We start from the raw sequence: 9,456 nt of genomic DNA, 5'->3' as shown, positions 1-9,456 counted from the left end.
CAAATCCTACCTATTCTGCATCCTCCCAGTGGCTCTTGGAGGAGTTAAACAGCCCGAGCTCCAGTGCTGAGTCCCCACTTGTCCCCAGCTGGCAATGGGCTGCTGCTCTGACAGCCCCTGCAGTAAAACCAGTGGCTCTCGCTGGAGACATCCAGAGTAGTACAGTGAGTGAAAACATGTGGATTTCACAGCCCCTCTTAGCTCCTAACAGGCCTTCGCATCCCCCCGGAGCATTCCCTTTGGTCCATGTTCTGGGCCACGTTCGTTTGTGCCTCCTGGAGATGTTCCCCAGGGACCTACGGACGCAGCCCCAGCACCACCTTCGGTGCACGTGGTGGGGCCAGGGCAGTTATTAGGGTCTTGTGTGGTAACCCGTCTCCAGTTTAGGATGCTCCCTTCCAGTCCTTGCTATCCCACCTCAGGCTCGAGGTGGAAAACCGGAGGGAAGTCACATCAAGACCTGATGTGGCTCATTTCCATGAGCAGGGCTGGCTTCATGGGCACACCACACTGTACGGACGCTGCTCACCTAAAAGAACACCAGAACCTCCCCATGACCCAGAGGTAGGTGCGATCCCTTTAGGGTAGCTGTGAAATGGGGCTCCTTTGCAGTCTTCCTCCTCCTTTGTCATGTCTGCATCTTCTCACTTTTGGTAGGTTGTCTTCTGCAAAACCTAGGAATGTAAGAAAACATCTACCTGTGCTTCCTCCTCTTCTAGCTACGCCTGCACATTTGCCTCGCCTGCTGCAGGCAGCCAGACAGAGCAGATTTGCCAGCAGTGAGGACAGTGACCCCACAACCACAGCTTCGGGCGGCAGGGCTGTGTTTTGCAGAGCACGTGCAGCCAGGGGCACGTTTGCTCTGGCTGCCTGTGGTTAGCTGGCCGGCTTTCCAGGGAGCAGTGATCTGCTCAGAGAACTGCTTGTTTGGAAGCATGTCGTGTTTTTGCCTGGTCTTGCAGCTGCCTGTCAGCCGCTGTACAAACACAGCCCTGTTTCCCATGCCCCCCTTTGCCTGTTCTGTCTCTCCTCAGCTCTGCTCTTTGCTGGGCTCAGGATTAGCCACACCTCAGCTGGGTAAACAGGAGCTGATCCTGCCCCATCAGCAGAGGGCTTTTCAGCCTCAGCCACCACGAGCAAGAAGTGCTCCTTGATTTTTCTCCCAAGCAAATCTCCCTTTTCATCGTTGAGCAGGTCTGCAGCTCTTAATTGGACACAGCAACTGATGCGATCCTCTGCATTGGTTTCATCTTCTGCTTCCTTTCTTTATTCTTCTATTCTCTGGTTTTGTTCCACTCAGCTTTCTTATCTCCTGATCTGTTCCTCATTTTCTCACTCCTTTTCCCCACTCCTGTCTCCTCCTTTTTGCTTTTTCACCCATCTGAGGAAAGCCACCCTTTCTGTATGTCACCTTCTGGGTGCTAACTAATGAGCTAGACGGGGCTGATATTTTAGTCTCAAAAAGCCTTGGAGGTTGTTAGTAACTACAGCCAGCACCTTGGTCTTCATCTGACCTCAAAGGCAGCGTTTCCTGCAAATTTTTACCTGCCTTTGAAGGGATGCTGAGCAGGGAGGGAGGAGGACACCCATTCCCTGCAGCACAGCACCCTCTAGCCTCCGCCAGGCAGCAGCTCTTTGCTGAGCTGGAAGTAGGACCCCCACCACCATCATTCAGCCATGCATCCTCCCAGTCCTGCAATACTCCCTACATGTCCAGCCCTGCCTAACTCCAGCAAAATCCTCCTGCGGCATTACTTCCAAATCCAAGGATGGATTTCATGGGACCTTTGTGGATCGGGATCTTAAAGCTGGTCTGTTCCCAGCAGACGTGGTAAATCAGACGTCATTTCCAAAAGGCAGTCTCAACACTAGCTTTGCAAGGTGGAGCCCGCAGTGAGCCAAGGTGGTGTCAGCCCAGAGAAGTGATCATTACACAGCGTCAGCAGCACTGTTTATTTCCTCCAGCCCATGCAATAATTTAACTTGGTGGCAGTACAGGCAGGGTTTTCAAAAGGGTAGTGCTGCTCCTTCAAAGCCAGGTGAGGTCAGCTGGAGGAGTGCCGTGGGGTCAGTGACGGCTATAGCTCTGCAGTTGCTGTTTTCTTGGGAGGCTGATCTGCAGCCTGCCAGGTCCTTGCGCGTGGAAAAGAGTGGTCACCCCCAGCTCGCCTCTGGACACAGCAGCAGACCTTCCCCACTTGGCTGTGATTGCCAGCGCATCTCCAGGAAAGCATCCGGCAGATGGGGATGCTCTGGATTATCCCTTCATCCCGGCCACCCCACTGCTCCTTTCTGCCTCCTCCCCATCTGCCTACCCCCTAAAACCATACTCCCGTGTTCCCCACCAGCCTCACGCACAACCCACACCCCCCGCATCAGCATCAAGCCTGTTTCCCCTCACCCTTGCTTTCCTTCTACACCTCCAGGAAACAGAGCTCTGGCTCTCTACACTCTAACACCATCACCCTTTCCCCCAAATCACAACCGTAACCGTTTCTTTCGTACTCACTGTCATCCAAACACACAGTTGTGTGCTCCCTACCTCCCAGACCTATCCTGATTCCCACTACTTTGGCACGAGGCAGTAGCTTCCACCTCCGCTCACTTTATTTCCATAAATAATTGCTCTCTAGAAAGAGTCTCTTCCCCATTCCTTAGGCAATACTAAAATTTGGATTTTTACAGGGGGCTGATAATCCCACTGTTCAGTTCACTAAGCATTTTGGTTTGCAGGATTGCAACCCTTCATTCTCCTCATGCACCACTACTTCTATGGCAACTTTTCCAGAGAAGTATTTCACAAGCAGCCACTGAAAAAAATGTGGTTTTAGCAGTCTCCCTCGCTGGCTTTCTGAGGCTGGATAATCATAGTCTTTCCAAACTCCAACCTCAGGAACACAGCATAATGGCAAATGTCAGACAGACCACTCAGAATTAAACAGAAGACAAATAGTTTCCTTTATTCAGTATGACATCTTGGAAACACTCCAGGAGAAGCTCATACATCCTTCTGGCTTTACGACATTCATTTGTTCCAATCCATCCTGCTTTCCACCAGAGATACACCTCCTCTCCCTGCTCTCGCTGCCTGCCAGATACCTGCTGCTCTCACGCAGCCCTCCCTGCACGTAACCCCCCTGCTCGTGCAGATGGCTTTAGGCACAGGGGCCACACCAAAGCACCACTTGGCTCCTGCAGCTGTGTCTTGATTTACCAAAATGTGTGATAAAGGGGCAGAAATGGCTGCGAGCGAACAAGAGGTGGCATTGGGGGTGGCTGCAGGAAACAGGTCTGCTCAGCCTGGCAGCTTTTGGTGCAGGAGGTAGGAATTTCACCTAACCCGACTCCCTGGAAAATTGAGGAGTGTTGCGACACGGATTGATCTCAGGGAGACACAGACAGATCTTTCCCCTAGAGCACTGAGGCTACTCGTGGAGCCAGGCAGTGTTCAAGTGCCACAGAGCACCCAGAAGCAGGACTCAGGGGCACTGCTGATGCTGGGGAGTGGTTTTCAAAACCTCTTCCTCCAGCCAGCAGCTGTGGCTGGACGTGGGGTAAAAGGAGTGAGCTGGCTGTCAGGAATTCATGGACAGAAGCAGCAGAGCACAGCCTGGTAAAGTGCTCAGCTCGGTGGCATTTCTCTTTTGGCCTAAAGAATTTGGGAATGCAATACCTTATGTGCTGTGAAATGATCGGTGAAGCTCCCTGTATTAGCAGTCAGAGCCCTCTTGGTTTGGTAGAAAAACAGAAAAAAAAGAGTCAGAAAGTCTCTAGCAACAGGGCAGCAGAAGAAATGCCTTCAGCTGTAAGAAGAGACCAGAGCCTCTGGTTTACAGGGGACAAAAAGGTGGACAGCAGTAACCCAGTAGGGCTGAGGTTAGTCAGTTAAGTTCTATAATTAGGAAATAAATAGCGTGCTAAATAAACCCAGAGCAGAATCTTTTGAGGAGGGTGACAGAGCTGGAAGTTGGCAAGGAGTAGATGAATGAGAATGTGATGGAAAAATACTGAGCAGGTGGGCTGTGTGCCACCTCTCCGGCTGGTTTGTATGATGCAGCCGTTCTCCCATCCCTGGCACTTGTCTCCTTACGTTGTCAGCTCCTCAGGACAGAGGCTGGTCTATTTAGAGATCTGCAAAGTGCCCATTACGCTTTTAGACACCATTTTCAGAAAATACGTAAGAGTCCAGAGAGCACAAAGAGCACTGTGCATCCAGATCTAACAGGGTCTCAAACAGCACAGCTCTGCAGCCTGCAAGCCAATGCCTCGCTGGCACTGCAGGGAAGACAGAGCAGGAGAAGAGGAAAAAGCATTGCCTTTATTTCCATCTGCAAAGCTTTTTTGTGCTCACATGTCACTGACAGGCACTTCACTTATTTTCAGCTGGCAATCAAACCCTGTCATAAGAGATGTTTTCCTTTTTGCTCCTGCTACACTGGCAGAGATCAACACCCTGATATTTCCTCCAGCAAAAAGGTTTCCTCAGAGGTGCAAAGTCCCTGGGAGTCCTTCTGCGCACGGCGAGTTTGCTGAGCAGGAGAAAAGCTGGGCCAGGGGAAATGAAGCAGAAAAAAGCCCGGGTTCCTTGTGGCAGCAACAGCCAAAAGAGAAAGGGATGTGAAGAACAAAAGGTGACTGTCACCACGGTGTTGCATGGGGGTGTCTCAGGCTGGCTCAGCACTGCATCGAGTTCTCTCTGCCTGGTACCTTCCCCATTGCTGGGTTTTAAAAGGTGAAATTATCATCAGTCTTTTTTTGGCCTCATTGTAGAGAGGTAAGCGCCTGCCCCAAGTACAAGGCAAAGCTGTGTGTTTATCCTGTGCTTACATTTTCCAGCACATACATTCGGCCTCTTTTGCAGTATCCACACTACTCAAAGAGGAATCCTCCTGTCTCCGAAGCATTAGGGTGTTCCTGGACACCCCCATCCCACTTCTCTGCAGGAACATCAGACAGAAGCATCTGCTGGGCTGGAGCTGCCAAATCCCTCCCTGCAAGGGTGGGAATGAAGCTCGGCTCTTCCCAGCACCCTTCCTTTACGGGATGGTTTGGGCTACTGCTCAGATGGCATTTCCTGAACGTGAGCTGTTTGCTGCGAGTGGTACAGCCTCGCTCCTGGCGCCGGGCCAGAGCGCTCCACCTACTGCACACACCACTGCTCCCAACGCCAACCAGCCCTGCGGTGCTCATCATCACACCGGCTCGGCCGTAGCAACGTCAGCTCCCCGCACACTCAGAGGGAGGGCAGCTTCCTTTACAAGCCACAGCTTGCAGGCTGTTTTAACAGCCCAAAGCTGGGTTTGTATTCACAAAACACCCTTGCTCCCTCCCAGCCATCTCTGCTCTCGCACCAGAAGGTGCAGCTGAAACCCCCCAACATTGTCCAGAGCAAAACGCCAACTGACTTGCACCGGTTCCTCCTTCCCTTTCTGGAGACACAGCACCTTTTCCACCACATCCCTTCTTCTTGCAGTAAGCACAGCTCGGGAGTTTGGCTCCCACTGCCACAGCCACCTGTGAATTTGTGTTGCCACCTCTTCAGTGTTAGTCCTCTCCGGTTTTCAGCTCTCATTCCTCACTGATGTATCTGAGCACCCCTGGTATAAAAGACCACCCTATGTTTCACTTCTTAGCAAGAAGTAGGCAGCTAAGAGTTTGGTTTGCTTTCCTTTGTGACGGTGTGCTTAAGAAAGCTCTCTTCTAATAGCTGAGCTTCTCTCGGGTCAGAGAAATCTCCAACAGCCTCAAGGCTTTAAAACAAAAGCTTTGCCTGGAGGCTCAGCTCCGGTTCGTGGCGTGTTTTCCTGCTTGGATCTGTGTTTTCCTGCCTGGATGGATGGTGAGGAGCCAAGGTACACCTGGAATCAATTGGACTGCAATTTTCTGTAATCAAATTCAAATACATTCTTCAAATACTTAGTTAAGAGGCTGATACCGGAAGTTTATCTACTAAGCCTATCTCGTAGCTTGATCATAAGCATAACTCAGCTGCCTTCAGACATACCAAACCTCAGCCCAGCTGAGTCGCCGACGAATTTAGCAACCACCATAAACCCTGGGTATTTTCACAAGGTTAATTAAAAGCTGAAGATAGCTGAAGATAAGGAGTCCGGCTCTCATTTGACTGAGTGGTACGGGATCACATCTGTAGCAAGCAAGGAGGAGCACTCGCTGTGGGGCTGCTGCTGTTTCTGTTCTGCCACCATCATTTCAGCAGTCCCCTCTCTGCCCTTCCTCAGAGCTCCCTTCTTCACCATGACTCAGTCTACAGCAGTTAGTCATCTCTCCAGATACATAACTCTCTGGAAAATGTGACTTGCTCCTTGAGAGCTTTCTCTACGTAGGAAGCTCCAACTTCCAGTAAACAGAGGAAACAAAATGTCTGAAATCAGGGGAAGGATTTTTCCATCCAGTTATATAAAGCAACCATTAACATCGCTAGGAACGTAACGTGGCTCTTTTGGGAGGCTACCAAAAAGCAGGTTTATGAACATCACACTGGAGACATTTTTTATTATTTTTTTCCCTCCAGATCTGGCAGGCTCCGTCCACCTCCGGGCAGATTTTGCTGTCCCCATCGCACATCCCACTCGGTGGGAGGAAACTGGGCTGGCATTCCTGTGCCTCTGAGGGGCCGGGGGAAGACCCCTTCGCTCCTGCCAGCGAGGCCCAAGAGGGGATGCCAGCTTGCACCCCAGCGCCGGGTTTGCCACACGGAGGTGGCCTAGGGGTCCACGGGAAACAAAACCAGCGCGTTAAGGCCCAGCCACCATTTTTAAGGCCCCAAGATATCGTTCCTAAATGATTTTTGATTGCAACATAGTATTACGTGACCAGTATTCAGCACCTGGACACACTGAGATGGATTATCAGAGGCTTGTGCCACGCTAGAGAGGTTTTTGCCCCATCCAGCCCTCAGGACCACCAAGGCCCATGTCACTGAGGGGCGTACATGCACCTCAGTTAGAGCGGCTCCCCAGGCTGCCTCCCCCCGCCCCGCAGCAGGGGTGTTGGCTCCGGCAGCAGGAAACGGCCTGCGGCGAGGCTGGCGCTTCACCCTCGCGTCACCCCTCCTGCCGCCGCCGCCCGCCGCCCCGGCGCGGCCCCGCTCGGCCATGGCGGCGGCAGCCGCGGCTCCTCACAGGCGCCGGCAGCCCCGCCCCGCCCGCGGACGCCAATCACCGCCCTCCGCCTGACTGAGAGGCGCCCAAGCCAACGGAACCGCAGCGTCCCGCCCCGCTGCGTCTCCACCAGCCAATGGCGCCCGTGCAGCCCGGCTGGAGCGCGCTCCCACCCTCAGCTCGCCTTCCGGCCAATCCGCGCGCGGGCTTGGGCGGGAGAGGCACGGCGGCGCGGCCAATGGGAGGGCGAGGGCGGTTGCTAAGGGGCCGCGCGTAACGGGGCTGGTGCAGACGTGTGGGAGCGGCGGCGGGAGCTGCCGGCGGCCGGGCGCCTCAGCCGGGCCTGCAGGTGGGGCGGCGGCGCTCCGGGAGCCCCTTCCCCGCAGGGCTGAGGGGGCGGTGGCCGGGCCTGGCTCCCAGCCTGCCTCTCGGCGGTACGGGGCCTGAGGGGGCGCGGGGTTGGGGGGGGTGGGGGTCTGCTGGCCGCTGCCCCGCGGCCGGGTCTGTCAGGCGCTGGGCGGTCAGCAGCGCTCCTCTCGCTCCGGCCTCAGGCTCCCCGTGCCCGCCCGGCCGCCTTCTTTCTATTTATTTTCTGCAGCAGGCTTGCCTTACGTGTTTATTTCCTGGGGTGGAGGTGGGGTTAGCCCTGCGGTGGGGTTTGGCCTGGCCTGACTGTGGTGATCTGCGGTCTGGTCCCCTCCCGGTGCCTCTGGTTCTTGCCGGGGTTGGAAGCTCTGTGCAGCTGGCGGTGTGGTGACGGCCTTCCCCATCGCTTCGTGGAGGTGTGAGGTTGTGCAGGGCAAGGAAAGCGGCAGTGCGAGCAGCCTGCGCTCACAGGGAGGGAAGGTCGAGGTGGGAAGCAGTCGTAAGCTGCTCGGAAGCTGAGCGCAAAGCAGAGGTCCTGAAGAGATGATACTTGTGTGAGTTAGAGCCAGGTGAGTTCTGGCTGGTGTCAGTCAGGTCACACTGCTCCCCCAAATGAGCTCTTCTCCTCTGTTACTCAAGCTCCTAGGTCCTGATATTGCTACTAGCATTTTGTGACAATTTTAGACTTTGTTTTGTTGATGCGTACTGTATACCTGCTCATTAGCCTGTGTGGCAGGATTCTGTCTGCTCCATTCTACAACTTCATGTATAACTTGTGATTTACTCCAACACAGGATGGGTAGGTATATCTATCACAGTTGATGTATTACAGCTGGTGAAATCCCTCACCTGACACTAACTTTTTTTAAAGAGGTATGTTAGCAGCAGCTTTATTACCACAGTTGTGGCTGGAGGGATGGCATTCTGTAGTTGCATTTTCATGCAGGTCTCTTCAGAAAATTCATTACAGCTTCCTCTTATTGTTGATGTACAATTGTCACTGCTGTGGTAAGTATTAAAGATTCCTGTCTGCCTCCTATAGATTGCTGTTTGCCTTCCACATCACTGGTGCCTCCTTCTGTAACAAATGTTTGTGGCTTATTAATCAGCTAACTGGTACAGTGTGTTCACTTACATGCCTTGTTTATCAATGATTATCATGCGCAGCCATGTTTGTAGTATTGCTTAGGCTGACACGTTCTAAGTCCTCACTGATACGGTGTTTGCAGAACACAGTTCAGCCATTGGCATTTGTGATATCTCATTTTCAGACCTTTGGTAATGTTTATTTCCTGTGCAGGGAGTTTTGTTATTGACAACTAGTCTTTTGTTGTTCTGTTGTTATCTTTTCTTGGTTTGTCTACTTCGCCTTCGTTCCTAGATGCTTGCTTAGTTCTCATAGCACAAGAGAAGTTTCAGTAAATCCTCTTGTCCCTTCTTGGATCAGTGGGCATGCAGCCTTTCTTATTATTCTAGCTGTCATTTATTTCAGTCTCAAAGTCAAGAGTAAGAACAGGAAGGATAATAGAACTAAGAGCTAATGTTTGGGTGGTTCTATTCTCCTGCCTTATTCTTAAAAATAGTTGTATTTCAGCTTTTTGCATGGGAGGTTACTGAGTGAATTAGCTGGATAGAGGATGAGGCTGACCTAAGATTGTGCCAGACTGTCTTTTCGGGAGGGGGAGGAAGACGTGGAGGCTGGGGATAAAACCTTCCATCTTGCAAAACTGTTTCTGAAGAAGTTAAACTTAAAAATTAATTTGTTCTACTCTTCTTGTAAAAGCTATATTTTTCTATTTGGGGAATGAATAGCAGCTTAGGCTCTTAGTGTTTCTTAAAGCTGCATTATTAAACTTGTCATCTGAAAACCCAGAGATTAACACACTGAAATAGTCGCTGTTCTGGGATGTGGCATTGGGAAGGAAAGATGGCAAAATAACATCATTTGTCCTTGACACAGGCATGTGGA

At 52.1% G+C, this 9,456-nt stretch overlaps 1 protein-coding gene across 3 annotated transcripts in view; it reads left to right on the top strand.

The window, feature by feature from the left end:
- Nucleotides 1-7,413: 7,413 nt before the first annotated feature.
- ABHD2 (abhydrolase domain containing 2, acylglycerol lipase) overlaps nt 7,414-9,456 on the top strand; it is a 42,063-nt gene continuing 40,020 nt past the window's right edge. Inside the window, exon 1 of one of the 3 annotated variants that reach the window (XM_076347935.1) lies at nt 7,414-7,470. The gene's annotated coding sequence lies outside the window, so the exon portion shown is untranslated. The other 2 variants (XM_076347936.1, XM_076347939.1) reach the window with 2 other exon arrangements.

Source organism: Aptenodytes patagonicus, chromosome 10 (genome assembly GCF_965638725.1).
Source record: "Aptenodytes patagonicus chromosome 10, bAptPat1.pri.cur, whole genome shotgun sequence".
Taxonomy (NCBI): Eukaryota; Metazoa; Chordata; class Aves; order Sphenisciformes; family Spheniscidae; genus Aptenodytes; species Aptenodytes patagonicus.
Note: the sequence above shows the minus strand (reverse complement) of the source record. Positions and strands in the feature narration are given on the sequence as shown.